Source organism: Tenrec ecaudatus, chromosome 2 (genome assembly GCF_050624435.1).
Source record: "Tenrec ecaudatus isolate mTenEca1 chromosome 2, mTenEca1.hap1, whole genome shotgun sequence".
Classification (NCBI taxonomy): Eukaryota; Metazoa; Chordata; class Mammalia; order Afrosoricida; family Tenrecidae; genus Tenrec; species Tenrec ecaudatus.
Genome location: NC_134531.1, coordinates 235,811,897 through 235,826,973, shown reverse-complemented (window position 1 = coordinate 235,826,973; position 15,077 = coordinate 235,811,897).

Genomic DNA, 15,077 nt, shown 5'->3' with positions numbered 1-15,077 from the left:
AATCTGTAGTCAATATGAAACTTAAGAGTGAATGGGGTGGAGTTTAGCCTGTCAATCAGGATGCAGTTTGGAGGTGCTAAGGAGATAAATAGCTCACTGGAGGTGGGACACAGGCTCACTCCCTGCGATCCATTCCTGAGAACAAGTTGCAATGGGCTACACTAGAACCCTGGAGCTGAAGGAGTCACGTGGAGACTCCTGCCAGTGCTAAGATGTTTCCACTGTCACTGAATCCACAAGACTTTCCACCCACTGGCCTGTGATCTTCCTGCATTCAGTGTCATTACATGTGTTTTGTGAGTCTGAAAGGAATTTATAGACTGGTATTGAACATGCAGGCTAATATCGGACTTCTGGACTGGGCTCAGATGTTTTCTCAATAATCAATTGTTCTTACATATAAAGCTTTTTCTTATACACATAGTGTTCTCTAGTCAACCCAGGCTAACACACATGGCGTCTGTGGATCTGCCACTTCAGACTGGGATTTCCAATGTACTGCACCAGTAACTCTTTTTCCTTGCTGGTCCCGGGAATTCTCTTCCTTAATGCTTCTAAGTAAGCTTTCTTATAGCCAGGGGAATGACAACCAAACTAACCAATCCCCTTTTTTATTGTTTCACATGCCCTATTTACATAGCACCTTCCAATGATTTGGTGGGGGTTACAGAGACCTGGATTAGAGAACCATACTCAGACTGTTCTTCACCACAGCTATAATTAAGACACCATTGAGAGCTGGAAAATCTATCAGGGAAGAGGCTCACTTTCAAGTTCATCTGTTTTTAACAATATTCAGTTCTCAGAGGTTTTAAAATTAAGAAATTAATTTTCTTCTCTGTCAAATGGAGGCTGCTCCAGTTCCTTAACCTTTGGGCCTTCCAACAAGGCTACGTGCTTCATCTAGACAATCAGGAAATTTCTCACACCACAATATGGCTGTTATAACCATTTATAAAATACACACAAAATCATAGACATCCTGTCACCTTTGGTATATTCTGCTGCTTAGAAGCAAGTGACAATTCTGGAGCACATGCAGATTGGCAGAGGGGCATTAAACAGGCGAGTGCGTATGATCCACTGCACACTGACTTCCAGGGATGCAACTTCAATGGCCCTGTAGGACAGTGTAAGAGCTGCTCTCTATTACTAAAAGACTGCTTCGTCTTTCTTCTGCAGTGTGGGTTCTGCCTGCCGTCACCTGTGAGCCACAGGCTACTTAACTCGCGGTGCCACTGCAAGCATCCTATGAGTGTGTCCTGCAAAGTCCTATTTCTAATCTTTAATAATTTATATTTTCCCCACAAGCAAAATTAATATTTGTTGAACTAGTACCAAGGGTCTCTGTGCAATATATATGGCATAATCTTCAAGCCCAGGCCTCATCAATAAGAATGTCGCCGAGTCATTTTCTCAGCTGGCTGCTTGGTACTCAAGAGGCTCCTTTCATTTGATTTTTCCTCTGTCGCTTTCAGTCCAAGCTGTCAGCAATTCTGCTAAAATAATTTTGTGTGCCTCTCCTAGTATTACTCAATTAAAAAATTCATATCCACTTATATTTTACAGATAAACTCTTCTCTCTCTATCTTGAACTCCAACTGAAAGAGTTATAGTGCAGTAGTCAATTTTTAATAGACTCTATGAGACTCATTGAAATATTTTGTGAGACACATCTCTAAACTCTTAAAAGGGAACTTTATTTAACGAATCACTGTTATACTTTTGTATTTATGAGAATTTAGAAACAAATATTATAATACCCTCAAATTTATCTCTAGGAAGTTTTTCCAGACAAAAACCATCTTTCAGTATCAGCATATTTTTCTACCTAAGGGTGTAGGAATATTCCAAATTATTAGATTATGTTTTTTTTCCTTTTCATAAAACTGACCTTCCCCCAAAGTATTTCTCCCCTCTTGAATTTCCTATAAGCGGCAAATGGTAACCAACTAGTTTCTTCTCTACTTTACTTGGAAATCTATGTAATAAATCATAAAGCACATTAGGTTGATTTTCCATAGTGCTGTAGGCAAGAGTGTAACTAATACGCAGTTATGTAGCAAGTATACTCCTTCCATCTCATTTCAATAGCATCCTCCCAATTTCCTTCTAAGTGCTCATTAGTAGCAATAAAGTGACCTCGATTCTATAAGCAGTTAATTAACATTCATTTTCCTCACCTTTAAAATAGTTTTTAAATTCTGTTGGAGGTGATTGAAGTTTCGTCTATCATATCCTTCGGAATTAGTCCAACCTCTATTTTAAATATCCAGTGCTGCTATATCATAAATATCAAAAGAGTGGATGGCCTTAACAAACAGCAATTTATTCTTTCAAAGTTTAGGATTTTAGAACCCCAAATTCCAAGTGCTAGCTAAAAGGGAAGGATTCCCAGTGTGTCCCTGGTTCTCGTAGGACACAGGACCCGGAGTCCAAAGGGCAAATATTGTTCCTGGCTCTACTTTCTTAGTAGTAGTAGACCCCTCTTATGAAAAACTACATACTCTCTATCTCAAAAGCGGTTTACTCTAGATAAAAACCCAGTCTTATAGATTGTATCCTATGTCACTAACACAATTGCCACTAATCCTGGCTCCTTGATACCAGAGATGCTGAAGTTTACAACCTAGGGGACATTTGAAGAAAACTAAAGAATATTGGAATCATGGCCTCATCAATTAACACTTTTTTTTGGGGGGAACACATTTTAACCCATAACAGCTGATATCTCCTCTATGTCTGAAACCACTGAACATACTTATGTATTTCTTCTTTTTAAAAAAAAATCATTTTATTGGGGGTTCGTACAACTTTTATCACAATCCATGCATCCATCCAGTGTGTCAAACACATTTTTACATAAGTTGCCATCATCATTCTCAAAACATTTGCTTTCTACTTGAGCCCTTGGTATCAGTTGCTCATTTTCTCCTCCTTCCGCACTCCCCCCTCCCCTATGAACCCTTGATAATTTATAAATTATAATTATTTTGACATATTTTACAACATACGACGTCTCCCTTCACCCATTCGCCGCTGTCTGTTCCCTAGGGCGCAGTTTATATGCAGATCCTTGTAGTCTCTTCCTCCCTCCTCCCTCACCTTCCTTCCACCCTCCTGATAGCGTCACTCTCACCACTGGTCCTGAGGGGTTCATCTGTCCTGGATGCCCTGTGTTTCCAGTTCCTATCTGTACTAGTGTATTTCTTATGACACTATCCCATTTCCATTTATGAAATGTGTCGTGTAGCTTTGTTGGATCTCATTCTGTAGTAAATTTTCACATAAGCAGTTATTTAAAATACATACTTTTATATCTCATGGTTTCTACGGGTCAAGAGTTTAGGCAAGCGAATCTACTGCAATAATTCAGTCAAAATGTTGGTTATGGATAGACTCCCATCTGGAGGCTCAAATGATTGGGAACCCAAGTCCAATCCTTTGTTATTTCAACATTATTTTTCAGTTACGTGTTAGTAGCCACCATTAGTTCTTTAAAGCATTTTCAGTTATTTGCCTTGTCAATGCTCAATGCAGCTGCTTGCTTTGTCCAAGCCTGCGATATGAGAGACTTTTTTTTTCTCAATTTTTTTTATTTTAACAATTTATTGGGGCTGATACAATTCTTTTCACAGTTCATACATATACATACATCAATTGTATAAAGCACATCTGTACAGTCTTTGCCCTAATCATTTTTTTCTCTTTTCTTCTTTTACATTTTATTAGGGACTCAAACAACTCTTACCACAATCCATACATATACATACATCAATTGTATAAAGCACATCCATACATTCCCTGCCCCAATCATTCTCAAGGCATTTGCTCTCCACTTAAGCCCCTTGCATCAGGTCCTCTTTCCCCCCCTCCCTCCCCATTCCCCCCTCCCTCATATGCCCTTGGTAATTTATACCTCGTTATTTTGTCATATCTTGCCCTATCCGGAGTCTCCCTTCCCCCCTTCTCTGCTGTCACTCTCCCAGGGAAGAGGTCACATGTGGATCCTTGTAATCAGTTCCCCCTTTACAACCCACTCACACTCCACTCTCCCAGCATCGTCCCTCACACCCTTGGTCCTGAAGGTATCATCCACCCTGGATTCCCTGTACCTCCAACCCTCATATGTACCAGTGTACAGCCTCTGTCCTATCCAGCCCTGCAAGGTAGAATTCGGATCATGGTAGTTGGGGGGAGGAAGCATCCAGGATCTGGGGGAAAGCTGTGTTCTTCATCGATATTACCTCACACCCTAATTAACCCATCTCCTCTCCTAAACCCCTCTATGAGGGGATCTCCATTGGCCGACACTTGGGCCTTGGGTCTCCACTCTGCACTTCCCCCTTTATTTAATATGATATATATATATATATACATATATACACATACATATATACATATACACACACATACACACACTTATATATATTTTTTTGCATGATGCCTTATATCTGGTCCCTTGGGCACCTCGTGATCGCACTGGCCGGTGTGCTTCTTCCATGTGGGCTTATTTGCTTCTGAGCGAGATGGCCGCTTGTTCACCTTCAAGCCTTTAAGACCACAGACACTATCTCTTTTGATAGCCGGGCACCATCAGCTTTCTTCACCACATTTGCTTATGCACCCATTTGTCTTCAGCGATCCTATCATGGAGGTGTGCAGTCAATGATATGATTTTTTGTTCTTTGATGCCTGGTAACTGATCCCTTTGGGACCACTCGATCACACAGGCTGGTGTGTTCTTCCATGTGGACTTTGTTGCTTCTGAGCTAGATGGCCGCTTGTTTATCTTCAAGCCTTTAAGACCCCAGTCACTATCTCTTTTGATAGCCGGGCACCATCAGCTTTCTTCACCACATTTACTTGTTCACCCACTTTGGCTCCAGCCGTTGTGTCGGGAGAGTGAGCATCATAGAGTTCCAATTTAATAAAAGACGGTATTCATGCATTGAGGGAGTGTTTGAGTAGAGGCCCAAGGTCCTTCCGCCACCTTAATACTTGACCTATAAATATAGACACAAAGATCTATTTCCCCAACCTCCTATATATATTTGCATGTACATGTCTTTGTCTAGACCTCCATGAATGCCCTTTGACTCCTAGCTCTTTCCTCCATCTCCCTTGACCTTCCTCCTGCCCTACTACCATGCTTCATCGCCACCTGGGCTAGAATATACCTCTTCTCTAAGCAACCTTACCCTTGATCATTTCCCACTAGGCCTGCCACTCCCCCTTCTCTACCATTTGGGGTCCCATGTTTTTCCCTTGCCCCTGGGTTTGTTAACACCACTTCCTTACCCCCACTACCCCCCCACCCCAAGTCCCCCCAGAACTGTCGGTCCCGTTGTTTTTCATCCAGATAGTTCATCCAGCCTGTCCTATTCAGACAGACCTGTGGAGTCACTAACATGCACGAAAACTAGACAGAGGAAAACAAAGCAACAGTATACAACCAGACAACAAAACAACCAAAACAAACCACTGAAAAAGAACAGAACAAAACAGTTCACAAGAGAAAAGCTTGTAGTTAGTTCAGGGATCGTTTGCTGGCCCTTAGGAGCGTTTTCCAGTCCAGTCTGTTGGGGCACCACGCCCTGGCCCCAAAGTCCACTTTCAGCATTCCCTGGGGACCTTGCCACTCCATTCCCTTGCTGTTCCGCTGCACTCCCCCAGTGATTTGCCTCGGTGTGGTGCGATCAGGTCAGGTGCAAATCCCACACTGTGTCTCCGGTGCTGTCCCCTGTATTGCCCTTAGTCACTGAGGGGCATCATGTCTCATAGTAGGGCCAGCCATGTAGTTCTCTCTGTGGACTGGCTGCTCTACTCAGGAACATCATCATCACGGCCTGGTGGGCCAGGCTGTGCTCCACTCTCTCCTCCTGCCCCTTCATCTGCTCCCGTGTGCTCTGATCAAATATGTCCATCTCCCATAGCTGCAGAGTCAATGTCGTCCTTTGGAACAAATTCTTTTTGGGGGAGGGGCAGGAATCCACTTAATTTATGGTGCTGGGGCCAGCCTCCCAGACCTCTCCACCGGTTCCCTCCTCCACGCCGGGATATTGCATTCACACCTTGCAACACTGGGTTGAAGTCTGGTCCCACTTTCCCTGTGGAGATATAAACCAAACCCTCCCCTTGGGTGGATTAATGCCCCATTTCTGTCATGCTGATTATACTTACCTCAGGGGACTCATGTTGTACCTATCCCTTTGGGTCTGGCTTACCTCGCTTAACATAATTCCTTCCAGCTCTTCCCATGAAATAACGTGTTTCATGTGCTCATCGGTGCTTTTCAGTGCTGCATAATACTCCATTGTGTGTATGTGCCAAAGTTTGCTAATCCACTCGTCTATCGATGGAAACTTAGGCTGTTTCCAAGTCTTTGCTATTGTGAATTGTGCCGCAATAAACATTGGAGCGCATATGACTGGTCGTGTTTTATTTGCTGCTTCAACCGGGTATATGCCCAGTAGAGGGATGGCTGGGTCGTAAGGTAGATCAATTTCCATTTTCTTTAGGTATCGCCAGATTGCTTTCCACAATGTCTGTACAAATCTGCACGACCACCAGCAGTGGAGGAGGGTTCCTACTTCACCACAGCCCCTCCAACACTTGTTGCTCTCTGATTTACTGGTCTGGGCTAGCCTCAGGGGTGTTAGGTGGTATCTCATGGTTGTTTTGATTTGCATTTCTCTTATGGCAAGGGACTTTGAGCACTTTCTCATATATTTATTGGCCATATTGATCTCCTCTCTAGTGAAAGTTCTTCTCATTTCTTTTGCCCACTTCCTTAGGGGGTTAACTGTTTTCCTCTTTTTGAAGGTCATGATGGTGTTGTAGATTTTAGTAATGAGCCCTTTGTCTGACGTGTCATTACTAAAAATCTTCTCCCAGTCTGTGGGTTGCCTTGTCACCCTCTTGGCAAAGTCTTTCGAGGTGCACAGTTGTTTTATTCTTATTAGATCCCATTTGTCGATTTCCAGATCACCTGTGTGTGTCCCCTTCCCTGTTGCAGTGAGCCTATGTGCTCCCTGGGCCAGTGCTCTGAGATTAGTCCCGATTCCCTCCTTAATGATCCTGATGGTTTGGGGTTTGACTTCTAGATCTGTGATCCACCTTGAGTGTATTCTTGTGCATGGGGTGAGGTAGACGTCTTGTTTCAACTTTCTACATGTGGATATCCATTGTTTCCAGCACCACTTATTAAAGAGGGCATCTGCTTCCCACATGACGTTTTTGGGACCCTTATCGAAGATCAGTTGTCTATATGCTGATGATTTTACTCCTGGGTTTTCTATTCTTTTCCACTGGTCTGAGTGTCTATCATTGTGCCAGTACCATGCTGTTTTGACCACTGTAGCTGTGTAGTAGGCATTAAAATCAGGTAGGGCGAGTCCTCCAAATGTGTCCTTCTTCTTGAGGAGTTCTCTGCTAATTCTGGGTTTCTTCCCTCTCCATATGAAGTTGGTGGTCAGTTTTTCCAATTCTTTGAAGAAGGTTGATGGTAATTGGATTTGTATAGCATTGAACTTGTAGAGTGCTTTAGGAAGAACTGTCATCTTTACTATGTTCAGCCTACCTAACCATGAGCAGGGGAGCTTCATCCATTTGTGAAGGTCACTTTTGGTTTCCTGTAATAGGGTTTTATAATTATGCTTATAAAGGTCTTTAGTATTTTTTGTTAAGTATATTCCTAGGTATTTCAGTTTGTTCTTGGCTACTGTGAAGGGTACTTCCCTCTTAATCGCCTCTTCCATGGCCCTGTCCGATGTGTATAGAAACCCTACCGACTTCTGTTTATTGATCTTGTATCCTGCTACTCTTCCGTATTCCTCTATTGCTGTAAGTATTCCAACTGTGGAGTTTTGGGGGTCTTCAATGTATAGGATCATGTCATCTGCAAATAACGATAGTTTCACCTCCTCCTCTCCCAACTGGATCCCTTTGATGTCCTTCCGCTGTCTTATGTTGTTAGCCAGAACCTCCAAAACGATATTGAATAGAAGAGGGGACAGGGGGCATCCTTGTCTTGTACCCTTTTTCAGTGGTATTGTTCTTGTCTTTTCTCCATTGACTATGATGTTGGCTATTGGTCTTTCATAGATAGCTTGTATGAGCTTGAGGAACTTACCTTCCAATCCTATCTTCATGAGTGTTTTGATTAGGAATGGATGCTGGATGTTGTCAAATGCTTTTTCTGCATCTATGGATATTATCATATGGTTTTTATCCTTTTTCTTCTCGATGTGGTGTATGATATTGATGGATTTTCAGATGTTAAACCATCCCTGCATCGCTGGGATGAATCCTACTTGGTCGTGGTGGATGATATATTTGATGTTCCTTTGTATTCTATTGGCCAATATTTTGTTAAGGATTTTTGCATCTATGTTCATTAGAGATATTGGTCTATAATTCTCTACACCTGTGGGGTCTTTTCCCTGTTTGGGTATCAAAATAATGCTGGCTTCGTAAAATGAGTTTGGGAGCTTGCCGTTCTTTTCTATGTTATGGAATACTTTTTGGAGGATCAGTGTCAGCTCTTCCCTGAATGCTTGGTAAAATTCTGCTGTGTAGCCATCTGGCCCTGGGGCCTTTTTCCTTGGTAGGTTTTTGATGACACTCTCTATTTCTTCCTTCGCTATGGGTTTGTTGAGGTTCTTGATCTCTGTCTCAGATAATCTAGGGATAGATTGTTTTTCTAAATATTTATCCATGTCTTCCAGGTTTCTGAATTCATTAGAATACAAATCTTCATAGTACTTTGTGATTATCCTTTTTATCTCATTGGGGTCTGTTGTTATTGCCCCCGATTCATCCCTCATCCTGGCTATTGATGATTGCTCCTTTCTATCTTTGGTAAGCTTTGCCAGGGGAGTGTCAATTTTATTAATTTGTTCATAAAACCAGCTTCTAGTTGCGTTAATCCTTTGCATTGTTCTTTTGTCTTCCCACTGGTTTAACTCCGCCCTGATTTTTATTATTTCTTTTCTCTTGCTATTGGAGGGGTAGTTCTGTTGACTCTGTTCTAGTTGTTTTAGGTTTTGTGTTAACATATCTGTCATACGCCTTTCTTCTTTTTTCATGTATGCATTCAGTGACATCAAGCTACCTCTGATAACTGCCTTTGCAGTGTCCCATAAGTTTTGATATGTTGTATGCTCGTTCTCATTAGTTTCTAGAAATTTCCTGATATCCTCTCTGATCTGGACCTTAACCCATTCATGTCGCAGGAGATCGTTGTTTATTCTCCAACTGGTGGCCCTTGCTTTTCTGGGTGCCCTCCTATTAATCTCCAGCTTTATGGCATGGTGGTCTGAGAAAGACGTCTGGATAATATCTATGTGTTTGAATTTACTCAGGCTGGCCTTGTGCCCCAGCATGTGATCTATTCTTGAGAAAGATCCGTGTGGATTGGAGAAGAATGTGAAACCTTTTGCTTTTGGATGAAAGGCTCTATAGGTGTCTATCAGGCCCTGTTGCCTAATTACATTGTTTAGCTCTCTGGCCTCTTTGCTGAGCTTCTTTCCCTGTGACCTGTCTTTCTCTGATAGTGGAGTGTTGAAGTCCCCCACTATTATTGTTGTTTCCGTGATTTCTTCTGTCATTTTTTTAATAGTTTGTATGACGAAATTTGCCGCACCATTATTAGGTGCGTAAATATTCAGTATGCTTATTGCTTCCTGGTTTACTGAGCCTTTGAGCATTATGTAATGTCCCTCTTTGTCTCTTTTTATGTTTTGGATCTTGAGATCCATTTTGTCGGAGATTAAGATAGCCACTCCTGCCTTCTTGGAGTTCCCATTTGCTTGGTAAACTTTCTGCCAGCCCTTTATTCTCAGCATATGCTTGTCTGCTTGCTTAAGGTGTGTCTCTTGCAGGCAGCAGATTGATGGGTTATGTTTTCTAATCCAATCCTCCAGCCTCTTTCTTTTAACATATGAATTGAGCCCATTTGTATTGAGTGATTATTACAATCTCTGGCTTCATGGTTGCCATATTCTGTTTTGTGTTTTGGGTCTTTGCCTATCTTCCTTCATATCAGTGTACTGCGTTTGAGTGGAGGGTTTCTATCCTGTCCTCTTTTCCATCTGAGACCGTGTTGTCCTGGTACGTGTTGCTGGCATGTTGGCTTCTAGATGGAGATGGGCTATATGGTGGTCTCCTGGTGGTTCTAGTTGGAGCTTGATCTTCTGGCCATAGTGAGTCAGCCAGTATGTTCTGCAGGGTCGGGTGACTTGCAGTATATTTTTTGAGTTCTTCCTTGTCCTGGAAGACCCTTATCTTACCCTCTATCTTAATGGATAACTTGGCAGGGTATAGGATTCTGGGGGAGGCATTTTTATCTTTCAGTTTTTGGAAGATGTTGCTCCATTCTCTCCTCCTCTTCATGGTTTCTGCTGATAAGTCTGAGCATATTCTTACCTGCGCTCCTTTGTATGTGACTGTCTTCCTTTCTTTTGATGCTCGTAGAATTTTCTCTTTTTCCTCTAAGTTGGATAATTTTACAGTTATATGTCTTGGCGTGTTCTTCTTGGTGTTTAGCTTAGCTGGCGTCCTCTCTGCTTCCTGTATGAGAGTCGGATTCTCCTTTGTTAGGTTGGGGAAATTTTCTTCCAGGAATTCCTTTGCTATCTTGGCGGTCGATTTGTGTGTTATGTTGTGTTCCGGTAGACCGATTATTCGAATATTATTCCTCTTCATAGCATCTGTCATTGATCTGAGGCTGTCTTCTGTTTCTTTAATTTTCCTATCTGATTGTTTTTCTCGCTTGCTTCGTTTGGTTTGAGCGTCCTCGAGTTCACTGATACGGTTCTCAGCCTCCTCAAGCCTAGATATAGCTTCTGTGACCTTTTGTGTGGCCTCTGCTACCTCCTCTGTTAGTTTCTGCAGTTCCTTTTGGTGGATAGTATTCATCCCCTCTATTGTGGACTTCATCCCCTCTATTGTGCATTTCATCCCTTCTATCGTTGCATCCTTATTTTGGTTTGCTTCTCTTAGCTCCTGTATTACTGCAAGCAGAGTTCTGAAGATTTCCTTTTGTGGCTGATCTATATCTGTTTCTTCTATGAGTGACGTTAGGTCTGTTAAAGTGCCTCGTTTTTCTGATTTTTTTGTTGGGAGTGATGTGGTCTGTTGATTTTTCCTTGATCCTTTAATAGGCCCCATGCTTCTGGGAGACAGGAGTAACCTTATTGTGTGGAGGCTCAGGCCACTGTGCCGTCTCCTGGGGTGGCTGGGGCGGGCTGCGGCAGGCTTAGGGCTGGCACTGGGGACCCAACAGGGCCCCAGGTGGTGAGAGCTGGCTGGAGCTCACTGACGGCTCCTCAGGGACTGCAAAGCCGAGACCCAGGCTCCACTGCAGGTGGAGTGTTTGATCTGCCCGGGCTGTGAGCGGGCGCGGGGAGGCCCCTTGGATAGCTGCGCAGGCAGCTGCGGGACACTGCAGGGAAAAATGGTGTTCGCTCTCCGCCCTTTTGGCGCGAAACCGCAGGGGGTAATGGCGCCGGCAAAGGAGGCTTGGCGCGAAACCGCAGGGGGCAATGGCGCCCTTCCTCTGCTCAGGCTCAGAGTCGCGGCCGCCGGGGTCCCCGCAGCACCCTGGGGAGGGCACCTACTCTTGTGCCTTGCGCAGGGGGGGGCCCTTGGTGGGCAGACTCAGCAGCGCGGGGCGCGGCGCTCTGCGGAAGCTCAGGGTCCGGGACAGGCGCGGGTTGGGCTATGGCTCCTGTTGGCGGGAAGTGCTCAGCGCAGGGTCCCCGCCAGGAGTGGAGCTGGCGCTAGGCTGCCAGGGGCTGGCGGGGGCGGGCGGGGGTGGGAGGCCAGCGCACGGAGGGCAGGTGGAGAGGTCCGCGGCAGCGGTGCGGGTGGATGGTCCCCCGTGGGGGTCGCCAGACAACCCGCGGGTCCGCTCCCCTGAGCTTGGATGAATGGAGGGAGGGACGTGGGCCCGAGGGCAGATCGCTGCCCTGCGGGGAGAGGGGAAGTGCGGGAGAGGAAAGCTTCTCTCCCAGTGGGGATCTGCGAGTGGGGAGTGGGCCGCTGGAGTAGGGGAGTGTGACCTGCTGCACCTGTCTAGGCAGGGCAGGCAAGCGGCTCTGGGCTGGCGTCCGGTTTGGGGATGGAGCCTATGCTGGTCGCCAGTGAGCTCACGGCAGCTTAGTGGCCAGAGATGTCCCACTAGTCCGGTCCTCTTTCACCTAGACCCCTGCTCAGGACAAATACGTGGGGTAGGACTGGGGTGCTGTCCCAGGGGGATATTTCACTCACCAGACTCTTACTATTCAGCTATCTGGTCGCCAATCCCGCTTTGTTTGGAGGAGCTCTCAGAGTATGCCGGTGTCCCTGTTGGCCATCTTCCCCTCCTCTCATGAGAGATTTTTTAAAAGGGGTGAAGTGGGGGTGTTACATTGTTATATATTATTTCATACAATCAAATATGCATATTTCTGTATTTACTGGTGTATTTACCTTTTCTACTTTTGGAAATCAAACCCTACAAGCATTCAAAGAGAAGACATTACATCTAAGTAAATGGAAGGAGGTGGGGATTTTGAGCCATACACTACAAACCCATTTACCACAGTACTTATTTTTAGTCTCACACTCAACTTCCTTATGAACAACATTTTTCAGATATTAAATACTTTAATCATTTCAATAACATTTTTATTGAAATAAAATTATCCAGATACCATTATTCACTTATAAAAGCATGAAGTCTATTAAATTTCCCATGGTAAGATTTAATCAAACTTTATTATGCCATGAGTCCTATTTTCTCACTGAGCATATCACAGCATCATACACATGACATAATAGCACAGAACTGAAATAAAAAACATAAATAAGTCGTTAATTTTGTTGTTGTTAGGTGTCATCAAGTCTGTTCCAACTCAGAGAAACCCCTAGCATATCACAACTAAACACTGCCTGATCCTACACCATCCTCAATATTTTCTTATGTTTGAGCTCACTGTTGTACCTAGTGTGTTAATTCTAGTTGAGATGCTTCCTCTTGTTGGCTTATCCTTTATTTACCAAGCATCATGTTTTGTCATAGTCTGCTTTTGCCTGGTAATATGTCCAAAATACATGACACAAGGTCTAACCATGTTTGCGTTCAATGAGCATGCTGATGTACATCTTCCAAGACAGATTTGTTTCTTCTTTTGGTGGTCCATGCCACATTCAATATTGTTTGCCAGCCCTGTAATTCAAAGGCATTATTCTTCTATGGTATATGTTAGTCATTGTACAGTTTTCACCTACATATCAGATGAATAAAACTACTATGTAATGGGTCATACCCATGTATGTTCTCAAAGTATCATTCTGTGCAGTAGATTTACAGAAGGCAATGCATCATATAATATCTGCATGCTGCTTACATGAACATTGATTGTGGATGCAAGCAAGACAAAAATCTTTGATAGCAGCTTTCTTCACCACATTTGCTTATGCACCCGTTTGTCTTCAGCGATTGTGTCAGGAAGGTGTGCACCATGGAATACCAGTTTAATAGAACAAAGTATTCTTGTATGGAGGGAGTACTTGAGTGGAGGTCCAATGTTCATCTGCTACTTTAATACTAAACCTATAAATATATGCACAAATATCTATTTCCCAACCCTCACCTATAAATATATTTACATATGGACATGCCTGTATTTAGACCTCAATAAATGCCCTTTGCCTCCTAGTTCTTTTACTTTCCTCTTGTCCCACTGTCATGCTCAGCCTTCATTTGAGTTTCAGTAATTCATCTTGGTTACGTTGCCCTTGATCAAGCCCTAATAGGCCTCCTACACCCTCCTCACCACCAATTTTGGATCACATTTTGTTCCCTTGTCCCTGGGTTTGTTAACATCACTTCCTTTCCCCACACCACCCCTTCTCCCATGTCCCCCCGGAACCATCAGTCCTGTTGTTTTCTCCTCCAAATTGTTTATCCAGCCTATCTTATCTAGATAGACCTGCAGAAATAATCATATGCACAAAAAGAGCAAAACAAAGCAACAAAAGAAGAGAAAACAACAACAAAATAACCAATGACAAAAACAAGCTACAGAGAGTTCAAGGACTGTTTGTTGGCCTTTAGGAGTATTTTCTGATTGGGTCTGATGGCGTGCCACACCCTGGTCCCAAAGTCTATTGTTGGTACTCCCTCAAGACTTCCTTGCTCTGCTCCCCTTGCTGTTCTGTTGGACACCCTTAGTGTTTTGCCTCAGTGTAGAGGGGTCAGATCAGGCAAAATTCCCACACTGTCTCCAGAATTGTCCCCTGTAAGGGCTATGGGTCAGTGAGAGTTGTCATGTCTCATAGTGGGGCCAACCATATGCTCTTCTCTGTGGATTGACTGTTCTGAGATGGGATATCATCCTTAAGGCTTGGTGGGCCAGGATATGCACCACACTCTTTCACTTCCCCTTCTTTTTCTCCAGTGTGCTCTGATCAGACATGGCCCTCTCCCTGAGCCAGTGTGTGCTCTGAAATAAATTCTTCTGGGAGGAGGGGCAGTAGTTCGGATTTGGCCAGCACCTCAGACTTCTCTACTTTGTCCCTACTACATGCTGGTATGTAGCATTCACATGTTGGAGCATCCAGTTGATGTATAGTCCCTCTTTCCCTCTAGAGCGACTGGGGTCTTAAAGGCGTAAAGGTAAAAAGCAGCCATTTAGCTCAGAAGCAACAAAGCCCACATGGAAGAAGCACACAAGCCTGTGTGATCATGAAGTGTCAAAGGGATCAGGTATCAGGCATTAAAGAACAAAAATTCAAATAATTGGGAATGAGAGGGACTGCAGAATCGAGACCCAAGACCCATCTGTAAACAACTGGACATCCCTTTATAGAAGGGTCGTGGGGAGGGGATGAGCCAGTCAGGGTGCAGTATAGCAATGAAGAAACATACAACTTTCCTCTAGTTCCAAAATTCTCCCCCCCTCCCCCCACTATCATGATCCCAATTCTACTTTAAAAATCCAGCTATACCAGAAGATGTACACTGGTATAGATAGGAACCTGAAACACAGGTAATCCAGGACAGATGATCCCTTCAGGACCAGTGGTGA